The following is a 7,953-nucleotide window of genomic DNA, read 5'->3' as shown; positions in this document are numbered from 1 at the left end:
CTTTGCCCTTCCTCATACCACTTTTTGCAGGCTTGAGTGCAACTGGCGCTCTAGCTGATGGCGTCGCGGGAATCGCAACAGCCGTGAACAATGCAAAGTCTGCCAAACAGCAATTGGAAGAGAACAAGAGACACAACAAAACAATGGAGGCCATTACTCTAGGAAAAGGCTTGTATCTCAAACCTTATCTAGAATCAGGCTTTAAAAAAAAACTTCGAAATAAATCTACCGGATAGAGCCCTCACAAACACTGACTTGATGAAGTATGCCAAAATTTTGAATATACCAAATTTTCTCAGAGTTTTTATGAGAAATGACTTACCGAGTTCTGGACCATATTATCACAAATCAGCTATAGTCAATCTTGATACTTCGAAAGAATAGGGACGCACTTACGTATGCTATCATCTTTATTTACAGTTTTTGTGCGAGGGCATGAAAGTATAGGCAATGTGAAAATATTGGTAGTCATATTCGGACAGTTATGGAAAATACGTTAACTCTGACTTTCTCGGGTAATTCTTTACTGTTGGAAGCGCACTATTTCCCACCAATTGAACTATCACAGCATAAACATTACAAATTGGGCTTAGTTGAGTTCCTAACGTTTAACTCTATACCTAATGTTGACGTAAATAATAATAAATTTTACGTTGCAAATCAAATTATCGACATACCTGTCGGGACCTACAAGATCGACGACATTGATAAATTTCTTCGCAGAGCTGTGCAGCGTCTCCGCATTGATAATAATAATAATATAACATTAAGTTTGAAACCAAACAACAATACCTTGCATTGTACGATCAAGTATTCTGAACCTATCGATTTTCGTCCGCAGAAAAGTCTATCTATTAGACGATTTTGGGTTTTTTACAACGTACATTAGAGGCAGACGTTTCTCACAACTCTGATCTTCCCGTCAGTATTCTCAAGGTGTAAAAGTTCATTGTAACATAACTGTCGCTTACTTGAACGGAAACACTGTTCACGATATTCACGAATTCTTTCCAGCAGTACCGCCTGGATATAAAATTATTGAAATTCCCTCTCACATGATTTATCTTCCTGTTACGAAAGTCTGTAGATTATTTACAATTACGCATTGTCGATCAAGACGGAAATTTAATTAATTTTCGCGGTGAAGTCATAACCATCATATTACATCTCAAAAGCGTATGATGGGAATTGTTTATGATTCAAAGGGTGGTAGGGGCTATATAAGCACTGAAAAATGCAAACCCACCATCTGTCGTCGACTGAAATTGAAAACGCTAACATGGCGAATTCCAGTCATCAATCGTCATCGAAAAGCGAAAGCTTTAACACGTCAAAGCATAAAGTTCCTAAAAAGTATTGGGTTAAGAGTAGTTCCTGGTAGAAAATAAATTGCCTAATTTTTTTTTGCTGCTTTCAACGAAACAATGGAGAACATTCTAGAAATACATTCACCTGTCGTCTTCGATGAACCTTTGGTTCATTACGAGATTAAGTTTATCAACCTTACGACAATTCGTCGTTCAAAAATAGTGACGAGATTCGTATATCAATTCAACATCAAGACTTGTGTCTTTTACCATCTTCCAGCTCGTTACACATTTGCGTACGATTATGTAGCAACAATAACACTTTGTTAACGAATACTAATTTTGTTAATAATGCCATTTGTCACATGTTTGAAGAAATTAGGTATGAACTAAACGCTATAGAAATAGATAAATGTATGAACGTTGGTTTTACAACAGTTATGAAGAACTGGTTATCTCTCACTCCAAGTCAAACTTTGATTGCCTAAAATGCCGGATAGATAAATATAGAACAAGAGGACCGTAAAATAACTAATGCGAATGGCGACTTCGATATTTTGATACCTCAGAGCTTAATACTTGGATTTGCTGAGGACTATCGCAAAGTGCGAGTGAATATGAAACATGAATTAATTCTTATAAGATCGAGTACTGATGTAAATACAGTTTATCAAACAAAGAAGACCATCAACGACGTTGAAGCTTATGAGAATTCAAGATTGATGTAATACGTCTCGAATAGCTTATGCTTATGTGTATCGGTGCAAACACAATTGTAATTGTGAGTCGACGAATTTCTTTTTTTCGAGTACGTCAGATTCATTGCCAAAGTACAATCTAAAAAGCTCAACACTCGATAATTAAGGTAGATATACGAGGTGTGTTCAAAAAGTAACGAGAATTTTTAAATTTCGCGGGTTTGGAGAGTCCGCTTGTATAATTTTTTTTTATTATGTTGGTACACATGCCCCTGAGGTACGATAAAATTTTCAGCAATATTCATTGCTTACTTTTTAAGTGGCAGCCACTAACGTTAGACGTGTTTTTCGAGCTCGGCGATTTTCGTTTGTGAAAAAAAATGGATCAAAGAATTTGTATTAAATTTTGCGTAAAAAATGAAATAAAGTGTAGTAAAGTTTGTCAAATGTTAACAAAGGCATATAGTGAGTCTGCTATGAGTAAAGCAAGGATTTATGAGTGGTATAAGCGTTTCCAAGATGGCCACGAAAACGTTGAAGATGACGAACGACCCGGACGCCCAAGCACATCAACAACCGATGAAAACGTGAAAAAAGTGAAAGAAATGTTTATGAACGATCGCCGAATCACAATCAGAGAAGTCGCTGATGATGTTGGCATATCAGTTGGCTCATGCCATCAAATTTTTTCGAATGTTTTGGGTATGAAACGTGTGGCAGCAAAATTCGTTCCAAAATTGTTGAATTTCGAACAAAAACAGCGGCGAATGGAAGTTGCTCAGGAGTCGCTAAATGAAGTCAATAACGATGCAGAACTACTAAAACGTGTTATAACAGGTGACGAAACATGGGTTTACGGATATGATGTCGAAACTAAGGCTCAATCGTCCCAGTGGAGGCATTCTGGATCGCCAAGACCGAAAAAGGCTCGACAAGTACGGTCGAATGTGAAGGTTATGCTCACTGTGTTCTTCGATTTTAATGGCATAGTGCATTATGAATTCTTGCCACAAGGTCAAACAATCAATAAGCAGTACTACCTACAAGTTCAACGTCGTTTGCGTGAAGCAATCCGAAAAAAACGCCCGGATTTGTGGCAAAACAATTCATGGCTTTTGCACCACGATAATGCGCCTGCTCACACTTCATTGCTTATTCGTGAATTTTTGGCCAAAAACGAAACTGTAACGATGTCTCAGCCTCCATATTCGCCAGATATGGCTCCATGTGACTTTTTTCTATTTCCAAAAATAAAGAGAACATTAAAAGGCCGTCGTTTTACAAGCATAGATGACATTAAAAGCGAATCGCTGAAAGAGCTAAAAGCTATTACAAAGATCGAGTTTCAAAAGTGTTTCGAGGATTGGAAAAAGCGTTGGCATAAGTGTATTGTATCCGAAGGGGACTACTTTGAAGGCGACAACATAAATGTAGATGAATAAATAAATATTTTTTTCATAAAACGAAAATTCTCGTTATTTTTTGAACACACCTCGTATAGCTTGTTGCTCAATTGCATGTCGTCGCTCGAATAAAAAAATTTATATTGTCTATTTTGTGTTCATCTCACTGGTATTAAGAGAATTTTTTATGGACTGAAGTACAAAAAATTGAAATCAATCTTCAAGGTGTATAGTTTCTTGTGATTTAAGCTAAATTTCGATATTGATTTTGGTTTGACTGGAAAAAAGGTAATAAATAAAATTTTACAAATTACGTAACTTCGATCGACAAAAATGTGTTATGAATTTTCGAAAACACGAAATATTGTGATATCATATTGTTTATTAAAATCTCAAATATATGTATATCAATTTCTGAGTCGTAATATTTATTAGAAAAAAATTAGAGAAACGATTTAGTAACTTGGTGGCAGCATGCTGCGGCATTAATTTTTGAGTTTTTTTTTGTAACATTTTTGTTAATAACTACAAGTTTCACTCTGCGACCTATTATTTCCAACGCGGCAATCGCTTCAGAATCCTATAAGCTTTATATTGTGAAAGTTTAATAAAGATAGTAGATATTTTTCTGTTATTTTCAGTTAAAAGGAGAAAAAATCTAGTTGCCTGTGTATTTTCCTATAAGAAACGAATTTCATTGTGTTTTACAAAACTAACATAGAAAAACGTCTACCATCTTTATTAAACTTTAGCTCAATAAACCTTATGAAATTCTGAAACGATTGGCGCGTCGAAAATAATAGGTCTAGGTGTGAAGTTCATGTTTGTTACAAAAAAGGCTTAAAAATCGATACCGCGGGACGTTATCAAGTCATTAAATTATTCCTCTAATTTTTTTGAATGAATATTATGACTTGAAAATTGATGTATATGTACTTAAAACGTTAATAAGTAATGTGATGTCAAAATATTTTGCGTTTTCGAAAATTCATAACAAACTTTAGACGATGAAAGTTACACGTTTTGTAAATTTGTAGTTTTGTAAGTTTGTGGTTATCATTTTTATGGTTAAACAAAAATGTAACGGTCCTATTTATGAGCTATTTATTAAATCACTGAATGACTGCAACTAGTCTAACGTATCTATCTGTTTAGTCAAAACAATACATTAAGCGGCGCTACCTCACTGTTTACGCGACTGTATACAAATAAGAGTCGAATCAAAATAAACAGCGTGACGTCACAAAATAATAGACATAGATATAATGATTCATGGTATTAAGAAAAATATGTTAATTATAGATAATTTTAATATAACAAAGTATTGATTATATAGATTTTAGCATGTAGATTAATAATATTATAACAAAATTTTCATTCAATTATGAAATAATAATGAAAATCAATATGCAAAAGTTGATTTATTTATTAACATATGAAATATTAGAAAAATATAAATAATTAATACGCAAAGTGAACAAACATATAACATGAGTAAGAATTGGTTTCATTAATAACAGCTAAATAATAACTGTTATTAATAAATAAACAATTAATAATTTATTTAAACAATAAGCTACATATAGAACGAAAATATTAAGTTTATACTTGATAATGATAACTTTATAATTTAGAAATGTTATGTAATTAATCTAATAATTGCTTATTAAGATTAGAAAAAACCGTTACAAAAATGAAAAATTAGTCATAATTCACATGTTATTAATTAATTTAAATAATTAATTTTGGAGAATACTTCCAAAATTAATCAACGATAAAGTTATATGAAAATTTAATAATTTTCTATTGTAAATATGGTAATATCACGTTAATTAACTTTATTAGTTAATAACTTCTGACGACACTATTGGCGATAATTGTATATTGTATAAAATCAACAAATAACAAATTATGTAAAGTTTACATGTGTTAAAAACTTAATATTAATGGTTATTTACTTGTAAATTAAGAAAACTCATTTCTTAAAATTCGCGAATGTCTTTCGAATTTTCGATGAAATCTCTCCTGCAAAAATAAGCGGGAAAATCTATGTATAAATAGGCCCACCTTTGCACAGGCTAGCATTCACTTCTAACCTTGCAAGGTGAGCGCATGAGTCTGAATAAACTTGGATTAATACCTAAGTTCTTTCTCTCATTGTGATTAACTGAGCAAGACTATCCTTTCCTTATAATTTGAGCTCGACTTATAGAACATCTCGCGCTATAAGAAACTTGGGCCGAATTATATCCTATCAAAGAAAGACTTTAGCTCTGCTTATGGGACAATTCGCACCATAAGAAATTAGGGCATTGTCTGACTTTCCTCGATATATTGCACTTACTTATGTATATTTGATTTACTTATTTATTACATTTGATTTATTTATCTATTTTCTTGACAATTAGAGTAAAATCATTGGAAACAAATTCTTACTTATTAGCTAGATTACGAGAGTTCGAATTATTTTATTTATAAGTGATACGAACATCACAAAAATATGTACGGAAATTTAGCTTAGACTATAAAATACTATATACTTAGAAAAATTTTTTCAAATTTTTTCGCTCCGATCCATCGATAAATTTCTTAATATCAGCGAGGTGAACACAAAATGAATTTTTTAATTCGCGCGACGACCCGAAGTTAAATACCAGGTTATATAGCTACCTTAATTAAGAAATGGGCGAGTTGAAAAGGATACGGTAATTTATTTGTGAAATAGACAAGAAAAATTCCTACCCTTTAAAAGAGCGCTTGATGGCAAAACTAGAAAGTGGATGGATTGCCAGAGTGGGATTCACATATAGCAACCGATACCGGATAAGATGACCCTCTGGATTAATATAGACAACGTATAAGTATATCAAATATAGGCAAGAAGCTACAAATGAAAAGAGCAAAGAAAGAAGAGTTGATTTTGTTGTATGCGCAAGACATAGAGTTCTTGGTGCGCAAGGCGATATATTTGTATATATAGTTTTTTGTATATCTAACTTAATCATACAGGAAGAAATCAGTCAAGTAGATATATTTAATGGTTTTTAATAGCAATTCTTTTTTTAGTGGAGAGTACGTATGGTAAAATAAATAACACAGATGAACATGATTTTGTTATTGGCCAACTGAGGGTCATTCCCGAAGTAATTTTTTTGCGTAGAATTCGAATCTGAAGTCAGACTTTGTCCATCACATCTGATTTTTTAGATATCTCAACCGAAAGAGGCAAAAAAGGTCGTTTTTTTTGCTATATTTGAGGTCCCGTGATATCGGAAAAAAAATTTTTTCTAAAAACGGAAAGAATCATATGAAAGATCTATTTTTACTTTTCAAAATAAATTTCTAAGATTTAAAATATCTTTTTTTTCAAGATATCGTTAATTGAAGTCAAGTATTTTCGTATAATATTATATTATATATGTGTATTCGGAAAATTAGCTATTTTGAGACTTTTAAAATACTTGAATTCTGATAGTTTCTTCCAGTTTTTAGAAAAACACTTTTTTGGAGATGCTACGGGACCTCAAATATAGCAAAGAACAGGCTTTTTCGCCTATTTAGGATAGGATACCTAAGTATTTGACGTAATAGACAAATTCTGACTTCGGATTCAAATTATGCGTAAAAAATTACTTCGGAAATTACTCTCAGTTAGTCAAGAACAATCACATACACTGTATGTAACGGTCCTATTTATGAGCTTTTCTCTTATATTCACTGGATTACTGCAACCCGCTAAACTCGTCAATCTACTTACATCAATTAGCATATTAAACGGCGCCACCTTATATATTATATGATTGTATTAGTACTAGAGTCAAATTTCATGACCATATAAGGAGCGTGACTTCACTTACTTGTAGATATAGATATAATAGTTTTTGTTGTTTATTAAAATACGTTAATTAAGAGTAATTTCAATGTAACAAAGTATTTTTTATATAGATTTTAGGATATAGATTTAGATTTAATAATTTTAATTGCTTTTAACTAATAAATTATATTAAATTTTAATATGGAAATTTAATTTGTTTATTACATTGTAAATATTAATTATTAGAATAAAGCGGATACTCTAAATTCGAGATGATCATCTAAGAAACATGGTAAAAATTCGTTTCATTGATAAAAGCTTAGTTATTACTGTTATCAATAAATAAACAATTAATAATTTATTTAAACAAATAATTATACATAAATCGAAAGTGTTAATTTTGTACATAACAACGACAATTTTATAATTTATTAATGTTAATTAACTGATGTATTATTTGCATTATAAAATTTTACAAAAAACCGTTACAAATACTGTAATTCAAATGTTATTAACTAATTTAAGTAGTTTATTTTAGGAATTACTTCTACTAGAGATAAACTATTGATATATGTAAAATTTTATCATTATTGTATTGTAAATATTGCGCTATTACATTAATTAACTTTATTAGTTAATAATTTTTGACTATATTTTTTGCAATAATTGTAAATTATACTTAAATCTATATCTACTTCTGTAAATTTTACATGTTTTAAAATTTCATTATT

The sequence above is a fragment of the Phymastichus coffea genome, unplaced genomic scaffold (genome assembly GCF_024137745.1).
Source record: "Phymastichus coffea isolate CEN01 unplaced genomic scaffold, Cenicafe_Pcof_1.1 PCOF00103, whole genome shotgun sequence".
In the NCBI taxonomy this organism is placed as follows: Eukaryota; Metazoa; Arthropoda; class Insecta; order Hymenoptera; family Eulophidae; genus Phymastichus; species Phymastichus coffea.
The sequence above is the reverse complement of the archived record's forward strand: the minus strand, read 5'-3'. Positions refer to the sequence as shown.